Genomic DNA, 14270 nt, shown 5'->3' on the forward strand with positions numbered 1-14270 from the left:
GTATAGGAACTAAACTCATACACAGAAAACTACAACTAAGATAAGAATGCAACCAAAGGAAGTAAACTTGAGGATCATACATGTATCATAAAATTGGAAAATGTTCTTGGAAATTCTTTTTAGTCCCTTTCAGGTACTTATTAAATGCAAGTTCAGTGCAAGAAGGAAACAGTAAAAGTTCTCAATACTTCAGTGCAGTTTGCTAAATTCCACCACGTCTCTTGCTGGTAATGAATTACATGGCATATGGTAATGAATACCATATACCAGGTATATGCATTACTTTGTAACTGAAGCCTACTGAAATTAGAGAATGGATGGCTCTTGGAACTTTAGAGATTCAAAGCAATTTGTCTGCTAACTTGCTGTTAACTTGTAAGGAGAATAGCATCTCAATTTTATCAATTCAACTAAACACAAGCCAATAAAATAATAACCCCAAAGGTTTAAATATGTGCCTTATATGCCAATATTAATTGGTATCTTTGCAGTTTTATGTTTTAAACACAGTTATAGAAAATACTACCTTACATGGGATTCCTGGTGGCTCAGTGGTTTGGCGCCTGCCTTCAGCCCAAGGCGTGATCCTGGAGTCCCGGGATGGAGTCCCACATCGGGCTTCCTGCGTGGAGCCTGCTTCTCTGTCTGCCTGTGTCTCTGCCCTTCTCTCTATGTGTCTTTCATGAATAAATAAAATCTTAAAAAAATACTACCTTCCATTTAAATAATTATGATATTAATACAGTTGCCATTATAACATCATAATACTATAATATACTTTCTCTCTTTTCTCTTTCTCTCTCCATTTGTATTTCCTTTCTTTTCCATTTGTATTTCATTGTTTCTCTCTCTTTCTTTACTCTATTGAGCTTTATTATATTCAAATAAAATAATAATGGACCAGTCTATGATTAGGAGAATCGTGATTCAATATCTATTTTGTATTAGCTACCAAACCACAGTAAATAGGTAGGACATATGTAGATAGACAAAAATAAAACAAATCTCTCCATCTTTACCTCACAGTGCAGTACCTTTGGACAACAAAACACTACTATCTCCTCACACAAATGAAAACTGAAAGGAGGGATGCCTGAGTGGTTCAGTGATTGAGCATCTGGCTTTGCCTCAGAGCATGATCCTGGGGTCCTGGGATCAAGTTTCACATTAGGCTCCCCATAGGGATTCTGCTTCTCCCTCTGCCTGTGTCTCCGCCTCTCTCTGTGTGTCTCTTATGAATGAATAAATAAATAAAATCTTTAAAAACAATAAAGAAAGAAAATCAAAAAGAAAGAGAGAATATCTTGCAGCATGTTTCCCTGGACTGGCTTATTTAAACCAGGACTCCTTGGGCCTCACAATATTGCCTAATTTAATATTACTATTACATAGCACCATTACATTAGTGTCTTCCAAATTTGCCTGAATTAAAATTAAATCCTGGTTATTTGTTAAAAATATAAATTATGATCACCAAACAGAATCTACCAAATCAGACTTTCTCAGAGTGAATCTTTATTACTTATGTTTGACAGAAACCTTAGGTAATTCTTATTATCAGGAATGATTGAGAAATGTTGATTGTTTCATTTTATTTAAAATTTACCTGAAAAAAAATAAAAATAAAAAAATAAAATAAAATTTACCTGAATAACCATCTGAAGCAAGAGTTAGAAGCTAAAAATCATCTGAATTATTACAAATGAGAAAACAGACACATAGGGACATTGAAAAAGGGGGCCGAGCTAGTTCTTAACCTCATATAATCTGGCTGTATTTTTATTTAATTAATTTATTTTTTTACTACCACTAAACCAAATTCTCTACTGTTTCCCAAACTGCTGGCCATGTGGCTGCTAGTCAAGGTAATGTTTCTGAATAACACTGAAAAGTAAGAAATAACACTTTATAATTCACCGAGTCTGATACTTACTAGTATCCTCATTGCTTACACAGATTTCTTGACCCCTCTGGCTCTTTGAAATCTCCTACCATAACTATCCCGCCTTCTTTCTGAAGGGTCCATACTCAATATTATTTTCTCTTTCCCAGTTTCCTCTTTCCCCAATACCCATCCATCCAGCAACTATGGTCAGTATCTTCAGATGGATAGAAAGCCAATAATCCAAGGCTGAAATATAGGATGTAAAAATCTCTGAATGTTTAATGGAACTAGAGCTAGAAAACTGGACTCTGCAGAACAAGGCAAAACATTTTACTTCTTTGGGTCTCCCATGTGAAGAACTTTAATCTGACCAGAGATTCTAGAGTAAGAATTTAGACCATCTGATCAAGTCTCTTATCTTAGAAGAAGGGAAATTAATATGCTAAAAGTTAATTTAGTAATTCAGATGAAATTATAAAATTAAAATGTATAAAGTAATATGTTTGAAGATATAATGCCTTTCTTTGTCTTGCCTAAACTAGATTCCTCTTTATCTAAGCCCATGTAAACCAGGAAGTAACTCATTCTCTCTTTTGTGTAACTTCACCATATAAAACTGCACTGAGTGCTCTATATAAATCATATTTTACTAAACATCAAAACAACTTTTCAAACTAAATATTGCAATCTCCAATTGATTTATGAGGAAACTGACTCACACATTAAAAGCCTGTTACTTCTTGCAAAAACAAAAATAGGGCTCACATTTAGCCTTTTTAAAAAAATTCTAAAATATATATCCCTTAGCCCCTTCTCAAGTAATTGTCACCTTAAAGCTCTACTTTTGAAAATGCATAAATGCTTCTAAAAGGCATTTGAAACAATAAATAGTAGAAAAGAGAGTGCATTTATGTACAAAGCTAAGAAGTAGAGCTAACAGGGAAGGTAATAGATAAAGGGAGAATCATATATAAAGACAGCTCAATGGGCCAGAACAATGACCACAATCAACAGAATGAAATGCTGACCCATCGTAAGGAGGCTGCATTTAGGTGGTTGCACAGAAGATGGACAAATAGAGGATAAGAAATGCTAGCATGTCTATTTGTTGGCCAGAAAGTATTGAGTGTTTATTATTTGTCAAGTGCATTTATAGGCTCTGGGAATACAGCACCTAATATTTATAGGAACTTATGTTTCAGTGGGGAGTATAGGGATGAAAAATGTGATAAACACATAAAACAAAAGTCAAATAAGCCAATTTCAATACCTGACAAAAATGAAAAAGTGGGGTAGCATGGTAACAAGTGACTACAAGGGCCCCTATAGCTAGAGCAATCAGGGAAGTCTTTTGATGAGGTAGTATCTGCACTGAGTCCTAAATAAGTAGCAGGAAGCTATGCAAAAATAAGTGCAAGTAAAAGAAATGATGAGTGCAAAGGCTCAAAGATGGAGAAGACATGGTTATGTTCAAGGGACAGAAAGTATGCCAGTATTGATGTTGTTTCATAAACAACTGAGAGAATGACTATAGATGTCTTTGGAGACATATAGAGGCTAGATCACATAGGGCATTGTAGGTTACAGTAAGATTTTATCCTAGGCATAATGAAAAGCCATTGCAGGATTTTATACTAAGGACATACACTGATTTACTTTTGAAAATATCACTGTGGCTGCTGTGTGGAGAATAGCCTATGAGGAGATGAGAGAGGAAGCAGGGAGATTATCTAAGCAGGCTCCTGCCTTAGTTCCATAAGATGGTAGTTTCTGGGACCGTATATAGTAGTAGAGATAGTGAGAACTAGTTGAAGTTCAGTTATGTTTTGGCAGAAAAGCTAGCTTAATTCATATACCAGGTCTAAAATATGAAAGAGAGTGGAATCAAACATCACTGACTCCTAGACTTATAACCTGATTACCTAGGTGGTGGTGGTAGTGCCCTTCCATGAGGTGATAGGATGGTATGGACTGAGGTAGAGGACTAAAGTTGATAGTTCTGCTTTGGCTATGTTCAATTTGAGATACCTATTAAATAGTCTGGTACTAATCAGTACTCAGCTATATGAGTTGGCTATCTTAGATTTGAGCACTTGAGAGGTATTTGAATGGGAATATTGAGAGTTCAGCAGAATACAAATAGTATTTGAAACAATGGGATCAGTGGCGATTACCTAGTAAGAGAGTATAGATAATAGGGATCAGGCAACTGAGAACTGAGGCCAGAGTCCTAGGGAAATTCTAACAACTAGAGATTTTGTAGATATCATGGACCGATGAAAGAAGACTGAAAATTGCAGTTAATGAGGTAAGAGGAAAGCTAGAATGTATGGTGTCCTGGAAACAAAAGAAAACGTGTTTCAGGATAAATGGAATCATAGATCATGTTAAATACTGTAGAGTGCAATAGCAATATGATGGAAAACTAACCATTAGTCATAGGAAGATGTAGATTAATGGTAACCTTGTACAGAACTGTTCACAAAGAATGACAAAGTCCAAATGAAAATATGAGTGAGAAACAAACTGTTAGGTGAGTACATGAAGAAGACAAATATAAGGGACTCATGATTTTTATCCTATAAATGGAAGCAGAGCAATAGTACACTTAAATTCAAGGTTATATGAGGGAAAGGGACAAGAATTTATTTATTTATTTATTTATTTATTTATTTATTTACCTACCTATCTATCTATTTATCTTAAAGATTTTATTTATTTATTCATGAGAGACACAGAATGAGAGGCAGATGCCTAGGCAAAGAGAGAAGCAGGTTCCATGCAGGGAGCATGATGTGGGACTTGATCCCGGGACTCCAGGATCACGCCCTGGGCTGAAGGCAGACACTCAACTGCTGAGCCACCCAGAAAGATTGGAATAAGATTATAAAGAATATTTTGAAAGAATCCATTAAGAGTAGAAGCCTGATGATTCAGGAAAGAAAGAGTTTAATTGCAGAAATTAAATCCTTAAGATGGTAATAGTGGATGGAATTTCTGGCACAAATTAGCTTGGTCTTGTGTAAAGATATCATTTTTTCTATAATAAGGGAAACCACAGTAGGGAAAAGGAAACTATAATAAGGGCAACAACACAGTAGGGTGGCAGAATTTTTGGTCAAGATGAATTAATTTTCATCAAATTCCATCTATTGTGTACAAGGTTTTCAGCTAAAAGAGCATGCAGGGAATGGGTATTGAAGATTTCAGAAGGCATGAAACTGCCACTACCTTCAGATAGGTAATTTAATAGGAAAATTTAGGAGGCTTCTCTGTCAGTGTTGAGATTCATTTTGATATGGCGGACATAAATTTAAGTAAGTCCAGTTCATGAATTTTCTCTGATTGTTGAACTTCTCATTCATAGGTACAAAATAAGAGGGTGGCTGAGCTGATCAGGTTGGGATATTCCAGGTGAGTAGGATGTCAGGGGAGAAAGGATAGACAACTTACAAGTTTTCAAAGAGAACACAAGGCTGAAATAAAGAGTCTAGATTTCTTAGGAAAGTGAGGACCTGAAGTGATTGATAGATAGTGCAAAAGTGCTAAAATAAACAACTGCAGGTTTTTGTTTGAGGAATTATTGGAATAAAAATAATAGAGCAAGCTAGAAGAAGAGAAGTTGATAATCAGGGATTATTGAAATATTTAAAACTAACATTTTGGGAGTAGTGTAGGTATAGGTAATGAATACATGATCATGTGGCCAAGAGGGATTCAAAGATATGTGGGAAGCAAGTAGATGAAGGTTCTAGGAATGTAGGGGTTAGATGTATTACCTATTTGTATGAGGAAATTGCAAAATATCAGAGAGAGACAAGAGCTAGATGCTCTATGAATAACAAAACCAAAGATATCAGTAGTTGATAGCATGAAAGTGAAAGCTAATAAAATTTCATGAGTTGAATTTGGAAAAAAAAAAAAGAACTAGTGTTTAAGGAGGAGGGAGAAGAAATTATTTTCAAATAACAAAAGGGAATAGGAAAGACACTTGAGTTACATGGGGTGTAGAAATAAAAATCATCTATATTCAAGAAGTTACAGAGAGAGATGTAGTATCTTCAGTGTGGCCATGTTTTAGTGAAGCAAGAAGATAGAGTGTCCATTCAAAGAAGTGGGTGAGAACAGAATGGGATATGTTTGTGATAGAGATTTCAATGATACTGAAGGATTAGAGCAAGTGGGGGGTTGTAAGTTAGGATCAGATCCGTGAATGTAAACAACTGTAAGGGGAAAATCATTTGTATTTTGATGTATGGCACTGAAAATTGGATTTCTGTTGACATCCAAAGATATAGGTAGGTACAGTAGATTAACTCTGGAAATCAGAAAAGAGACTGAAGACTTGGTAACAGTGTTTATGGCCTTTGGGGGCTGGAAAGAGGGGAGTCAACTTATCAAAACATGAAATAGCTGGAGATTGAGAATTCTGCTTGGCTGTTCCCTTGAGTAAAGGAGCTGACTTACCCATTCACAGAGGTGACTTAGATGATACAATTTCATTTAAGAAATATGTGAAAGATATGGAGGTTATAACTGACTACCAGATCAATAAAAGCTGAAAACATGACTTCACTAAAGAGGAAAAAAAAAAGATATATTCTTTGACTGCATCAATAAAAATTCACCACCCTGAAAAAGTGAATACACCCATTGGTAGTAGAATGTATTGAAAGCACTGTGGCTAATTCTAGGTTTCATTTTTAAAGAATAACATTGGCAAGTGCAAGTCTATCTCCACATCCCTAAGATGTGGTTGAAAACACAAAGATGATCATAACCATGTTGAATAATAAAGAGATTGCCAGGTATTGAACAAGCTATGTATTAATTAACCAAAAGTGCTACTTCAGCAGATAAAAGGATCTAGGCTTCTCTAGACATAAAAGGACCCTTTAAGCATAGAAAGGGCAGATTGCTTGGGAAATCTGATCTGTCCTAAAATGATCTTTCTAGAAATAAATCTACAGGGCCTTGTGTTTCAGAATACTCTAGCAAGTTTGCATATGTTCTTGAGTCTCATGCCAGACCCATTTGACCAAAACTACTGAGAATAAATCCAGGAATCTATATGAGCTAATATGCTATATATCATAACCTCTCCCCCAATTCAATCACAGGAAAAATTAATAAGATCATTAATGTGCTATTAGATGCTTCTCAGGTAATAGTTTTTGGTATACTATGCTATATTAAATGAAAGGTAGGCTTATCTTGATTCACTCATGTATACTAGTGCCTAAACAGTGCCTGGCACAGAGTGGGTACATAAACATTTGGTGAGTTAATGACTGAAGAAATAAACACTCTCTCTAATCTAGATTTAGGCCCTCTGTATTCTCAATTCCAACTTGGGATATTACTATTGATTAAATACCTCTGTTGCTCAGTCTCTACAGAAACTTATCTTTAGCTAAATCTAGAAAGGAGTCTCTATGACTAAGCTCCTGTCTATGTTACCTTTCCTTAATTCACTCTCATCTTAATTCTGATCCTCTTATTCTAAGAAAGGGTCAGCCTTTCCATTTGATTATCCAAACTTGATGCCAGTGCATGCTTATCCTAAGCATTAGACTAGATTTTAGCTGTTGAGTCACAAATTGCTTAGGACAGTCTCACCTGGTCTGAGAAATCCTCAGGGCTTCAATCAAACCTACCATGGTTAAACAAGGCCATGTCACAACCACTTCTAGCAAAAGTATAAATAAAATTTTCCAAGGCTTAATGTGGTTATTCATTTCAAATAGCTTAAATAACTCGCTCATGAATAAAAAAAAGTTATTCTGAGATTTTCGAAGATTTAAGACTAGTAGGAATAAGCTATAGAAAGGAGATTTGATTCAAAATAAAGGAGAGCAATCTAAAATTAATCTCTCTACTATAGTATCAACTGTCTTAAAGTAGCCAGCCCCCTTTCACTAAGAGAATTCAAATAGAAGCAAAACAAAAATGTATCAAGAATAGAATCATAAAGCTTGAAGGAACTTTGGAGATCAGTTTAATATATTATTTCAACTTTATCCTTTTATAAGCGTTGAATCTAAGATCTAGAAAAATTGAGATCTATCTAGCTTTATAAAGCTTACTAATGCCAACGTTACAAATACAAGCTAGTCTTAGGGCTTTGTCCACATATCTTCTCTAATTGGAGAAATGGTACCTGCTTTGGTTTATAGGACTCTGTCTTGTATAAATTCTAAAGCTAGTAACTCATTCTTTTCTCTTTTTTTCTGTTTATATCTGGAATTTTATAGTTAATTAATTTTACATGGAAATGAAGTGAATCATGACTCTCAATTTGCATATTTACAAATTGAAAAAAAAAACAAATCTGCCTGAAAACAGTTTATGACAACCTGTTATTTACTGACAAAGAAGTAACTCTCTTTTTTTGGCAGGTGAAACAAATGAAATGACATCTACCTTCTTGTTGTGTCTAACAAGATCCTCCCCTTGGGCCCGAGAATACAATTTTGCCAATGGTAGAGAAAGGAAATAACATTTACAGAACGTCTGCTTGGTAGGTGTTTCATATATGTAATCACATTTAATTTCATTTAATCTACACAATATCTCTGTGAAATGGGATAGTACAGCCATTTTACAGATGAGGAAATTGTATCTTAAAACGGTTTAGTGCCATGTTTAAAGCCCTATAGCTAATATATAGTAGAACAAGATTTGAAATTAGGTCTTAGTTAGGAGGACCAACTGCTCCAATTTGCTCGGAACTCAGGAATTTCCCAGGACATAGCAAATTGAAGTCCCAGGCAAACTGAGATGACTGCTCACCCTGGTTAGTCCAAAATCTAGGGAAAAGGAAGTTCTTTCCGAAGCTCATCAAAAACCAGTGGCTCAACTAGGGGTATTATAGAGGAGGAGGACAGGGATAGAGGCTATGATATAGCATGTTAGGACACAGATTTCTGGATCTGTTCTGTGATTTTGACTGAATGGATTCAGAATCCCAAGTTATTCTGATATACATGATCTATAAATTATGTTTTTAGAAATAACATTTTAGAAGTAAAGATCAGACTTTCCAAGCAATCTATCCTTTTTTCTCAGAATGGGTCCTACTATGTCCAGAGGAGCCTAAACACCTGTATTTGCTGGCCTCATGGTAACATTTGATTTAAAGATCATCAACGTGAGGGAAGCCTCTGTTCCAATTGTGGTTGGCAGTAAGTGGATAAATGCAACCTTCTCCTTAGGAAAAGATAGGAAGCCATACTATGGTCTTTGTAGCAAAAGGCCAAGGTTGAAGAACATCAGATAAGCACAAAAGCCATTAATCAGGTATCTGAATGATCCCTTTGGGCCAGTAATTCTCAAACTATAACGTGTATAATGAGCACTGTGGGGATCAATATAGCATGTGGAGTCCTGTAATCAACATCCTGAGCCTGATTTAATTGGTCCAAAGTAAGGCCCTTGTATATGGTTCACTTTTTGTGCCAACTTGACTGAGGGGTGCTACCTGTGTCTGTGAGAATATTTCTGAGTAAGATTAGGATTTGAATCAGTAAACTACTTAGATTGTCTTCCCCAGTGTGGATGCATGTCATACAATCCACTGAGAGATTGGATAGAACAAAAATGCAGAGGGAGGTTGAATACACTCTCTGCTGGCTGTGTGAGCTGAGACACCAATCTTCTGCCCTTGGACTGGGCTTACATCATCAGCACTCACAGTTCTGTGTTCTTTAGACTCAGGCTGAAATTTATACCATGGGATCTCCTGGGTCTCTAGGATGGCAGATAATGGGACTATCAGCTACAATAACATGAAGCAATTCCTCATAGTGAATAAATCATGTGTGTGTGTGTGTGTGTGTGTGTGTGTGTATCCATTGATCATCTATCCTATTGGTTCTGTTCCTCTAGAGAACCTTGATTAGTACATCCAAGAATACATATTTTACATGCCCCTTTCTCCCAACTAGTTAATTCTTACACTTTCTTGATTGTCTAATCGAAACTATAATCTTACATTCATTTTCTGCTTATTCTCTGCCTAATATGATACTAGACACTGGTAGATGGAGGGGGTTTAGATAATACCTAATTTTATAAAAGCAGAGTATAAACTAAAGAAATTTTTGACCTAGGAGACAACAGAGTCAATCATATACCTGTGTTGTTGTTGTTGTTGTTGTTGTTGCTGTTGTTGTTGTTTTCTGGTGGCAAAATCCATTTTGAAACTGTCCCAAAAGAAAAGCATCTGGATGAGAAGAGAATTTAGATTAGGCATTTTACTGATTTCTTCTCCTTGCCATTCATATTTCAATGCTAATTTTCTAAAGTCTTTTACACAAAACAGTTTCAAATTCCATACAAGGCAAATTGAGCAAATTCCATTTCAGAATTGCAGTTGTGTTGACACACGGTAATCTTATTAGCAATAAAAGGATATTACCTATAATTGAATAGCTCTGCAATTAGCAAATTTCAGAGCCAGAGAACACCATCATTCTTCAGTTTTACATTTGTTTTTATCCACAGCAGGAAATGTTTGAATTACCAACAAAACTATTAGCATGCTCTTGCTCTACCAAATGAAAAAATAACTTAATAAAAAACTGCTTCACCCAGAATAAATATTAACTACAGTTCATGCAGATAAGCTTAACTTTAGCAATCAGGACTGTGTTAGACTTGTACTTTCATAAATAATGTGTACATTTATTTCAAGCAATGTAATATGAATGTCACCCCAATATCTGATTGGATAAAATTCTGTGTTGATAATAAAGGCCATGTCTCCATTTATTTAAACAAATATATCTGTGGGGAAAATAAAGTATTCATCCTAGGAAGTTATATTTGGTGTCTTCATGACAGCTGTATAATTGGGTCATTCTAATATTATAACACAAACACACGCACACACACACACACATTTCCTTTAAAATGGATTTAGCTATGTTCCAGGGCTCAACATCACCCATGGAACAAATTACATTAAAATTACAATTAACTTCCGCTCAACTGTCAGCAGAAATCGATGTTGCTGTGTACATACTGCCTCTTCCTCACTTTTATTAAGCCCCTTTCAATTATGAGGGAACATAAATTGGAAGGATGTCGCTATGTCATCTACAGTATTAAAATGTACGAGGAACATTGACCCTGGCCTCTAGAGATTATGTGAAAAGCCATTTATATGCACAGCTGTACAAATTGCCTGAGTTTAATGCTAAATTCCGTGGAAAATCATCTTTGCTGCTCTGCATCTGAGGAAGAACAAGGTTTAAATATTTAATGTGTTCCCTTACCAGACAAGCCCAGTCAGCAGTGAATTAGTGAACCGGCCAGTACAGAGAGCTCCTTTTGGGAATGACAGGTTTTGCCTTTAAATGCAAGGAGTGACCTGAGTTCACACTTTGCCAGAAACAGCAGCCAAGGGAAGAGCTGACTGGGTTAGTTCCCCTTGCCTTCCCCAATGTTGTCTTCCACAAAACTACTCCCAGTTTGATTCCTGGACTTGTCTCTGGTCTGTTCTTGAATATTGATTGCAACAGCATCCCTTCACCTCTATCAGACCCTTCTTCATAGATATGTGCCAGTCATGAAAATATATTTTGGATATATTATTGAAAGAGCACCTCTTCATATTCAAAAAATAAAAGGACAAGCAGACAAAAACAAATGAATCTGGCCATGGATGGAAATCTTATGTCCAAATGTAGCTATTAGAGAAATTGCTATAGTTCAAATCCCACTTGACCACTTCCTGGCTCTGTCAATTTATTTATCTTCCACGTGTCTCTGCTTTCTTATATGCAAAAATTAGGAAAATTGCTTTTTTATGTAAAAAGTTAAAATGATCAGAACATCTCCACAGGATTGTCTTGAATAAAAGGCTTAACAAATGAAATATAGTATTAAAAAGAAAACAGCTATTTTCAAGAGACATTGTAGCTTGTCATGATTTATTTTTATATGACCACACACAATCTTCTTTATGTTGAGCTGAAATCTGTCTCCTTATCATCTTTATATCTTACCTTCTTGAGGACTCTCCAAAGATAAAATTAGATGTCCAGAAGCTAATGAGCTTCTGTCATAAAGGTGTTCAAACAGAAGTTGTGGCATTAATGTAGCAGAGGGCACTTAATCTTAGAAGTTATTGTTGTACCAGGTCAACTCCCAACTGGAAGGACAGGAAATCAGAACAATGAAAGTGGGATGGAGAGTACAAAAGAACACAATATGAGAATCACTAGGGGACATTTTCAAAATCCATGTTAAGACTTCATCTTGATGGATAGGGAGAAGGCTGCTGGAGTTAGAAGACAGACTAGCCTTTTCCAATCCTGGTTTGGAAATTACTAGACCAACGGCAATTTGGAATTACTCAGACAGTCTGACATCTTGAGTCAGGACTGGAGATGTTTACCTAGATTGGTAAGTCTCAACCCCGTACACATTAGAGTCACCTGGGGAGCTTTTCAAAAGTACTAATGATCAGGCCTCACCCCAGATCAGTTAAATCAAAATCGCTGGGAGATGCGCCAGAGCACTGAAGCTTTTAAAAAGCTCCCCGGGTAATTCTAATGTGCAGCCAAAGTTGAGAACCAATGATCTATAGATACTTATCTAGATAACCTTAAATGTTCTTTTTTAATTTGCAAATCTATGACTTGTAGCATTTCAAACTAAGCAAACACAAAGCTCCAAAATAATAATTATTATACAGATTAAGATATGTATCCAGATACATCCTAATGATAATAATAGTAAATAATATCAGTTTTCATTTGTATAGTGAATAAACTAGTTCCACTCTCTAAACACCCACAGTGGCTATAATTTAGAAAGTTTAACCATCTTGAGCAAGATTCCATAGTTGATGAGAAGTCAAGCTGGGACTCAAGTCTGGTTCTTCACATTCTTGAATTAGTTCTGTTTCTCCTCTATCACCATCAGCTAGTTTCTGAGGTCCTCTAGTGCCTAATTCTATTTGCATTAACAGATCATGCTCTGTCTCCTGTAAAGTATTCCATGGAAGTTCAGCTATCAGTTATGACTCTAAGTCAATCTCTAGCTTCTAACTGATACTTCCAGACTAAAGATCCTTTGTGTTTACTTTTGATGACAAATGGTGGTCTTAGAGAACTGGTGACTCGTTAGAGTTCAGTGAATCAAGGATTTGATTACACTTATGGCAATTTCATATGAATTAATTCTTAATGTAATAAAACAATCAACTTACCTTAAAAAAAAAAACAACAAGACATAACATTTCTTCTTACTTCAACACACACAAATCAGAATTTTTTGTTAAATGAAAAGGACAATGAGAATTTTACTATCCAAGCCACCAAAATTGAGTTTGACATTTCCTGGTTACTTGCAACAACAATTAAATAGTTAAAACACTCAAGAACTAACCCAACTTCCACTTCTAGGAAAATGAAACAGATGGACTTTTCCTAATTCCTTCAAGTAAGTACAACTAAAATCCTTGTTCATATGTAAAACAAACAGAGAGTCTCTGAAAGTTAAAGAAGAGAAGAAATACCAAGAAGGGGAGTCAGGACCTGAAGAATGATATAGTGGTGAACTTCTGGACTTTCTTTTTACCTCATATATCCCACCTAAAGAAGCCAGCAACTGGAAATGTCAATAGGCTCAGACCAAAAAAGACAAAATAAGGGCTAATCTCTCTGATCAAAGGACCAAGAAATGGGCAGTGAAGCAAGACAAAAAAAAACTTTGATATAATAACTGCTCCCCTGTAGCCAAATACCACAGGAAATAAAGCTGTAACTCTACTCCCACCCACACCAGGAAATGTGTAGAGTTTAAACTTCCATCCTCACTAAACTGTAATGAGGCACCCCAAATATTCCCCCAAATGTTATCAAAAAAGCAAAACATGTAGATGGAAATTTGATCCCCATTAGACAGTAACAAGGGCTCCACCAGTGCTATGTCGGTGGAAACTGCATGGGCAGCCTAGACATCCACCCTCACAGAACAGTAACAAGATGACCTTCACCTTTTTGCTCAGGTATTGTCAGAGGAACAGGGACATCCCTAGTACCCAGTGGTAACAAGGTCACACCTTCCCACGATCTCAGTGGAGGCCACATAGGAAGCAGTAATGAGGCACTCTTACCCTCGAACAAATACCAGTGGAAGGCTAATGGGGAGCTAGCACTCCCACCCCAAATAACAATAATGAAAAGTACTCCCTCAGGTGTCACAGAGGCCAACTAGGAAACATTGACTTCTACTTCCACTTGACACTGAAGATGTATTCCTCTCATCCTCCATCCCCTGCTAGAATACTGCCAGTGGAAGCCAATTAAAATAAAAGCTTTAAAGAAGATCCAGGGCAGCCTAGGTTGCTCAGAGGTTTAGCACCACCTTCAGC

General features: G+C 36.2%; 1 long non-coding RNA gene across 1 annotated transcript in view; it reads right to left on the reverse strand.

Annotated features, from left to right (window-relative positions):
• Positions 1-532: 532 nt before the first annotated feature.
• The window catches only part of LOC112664522 (uncharacterized), a 39114-nt gene continuing 25376 nt past the window's right edge, over positions 533-14270 (reverse strand). Inside the window, exons 4-6 of the long non-coding RNA XR_003139794.3 lie at positions 11896-12041; positions 10021-10109; positions 533-677 (exon numbers count right to left, since the gene is read on the reverse strand). This is a non-coding gene — a long non-coding RNA (uncharacterized LOC112664522). The remainder of the gene's footprint in view (positions 678-10020; positions 10110-11895; positions 12042-14270) is intronic.

The sequence above is a fragment of the Canis lupus genome, chromosome 16, assembly GCF_003254725.2.
Source record: "Canis lupus dingo isolate Sandy chromosome 16, ASM325472v2, whole genome shotgun sequence".
NCBI lineage: Eukaryota > Metazoa > Chordata > Mammalia > Carnivora > Canidae > Canis > Canis lupus.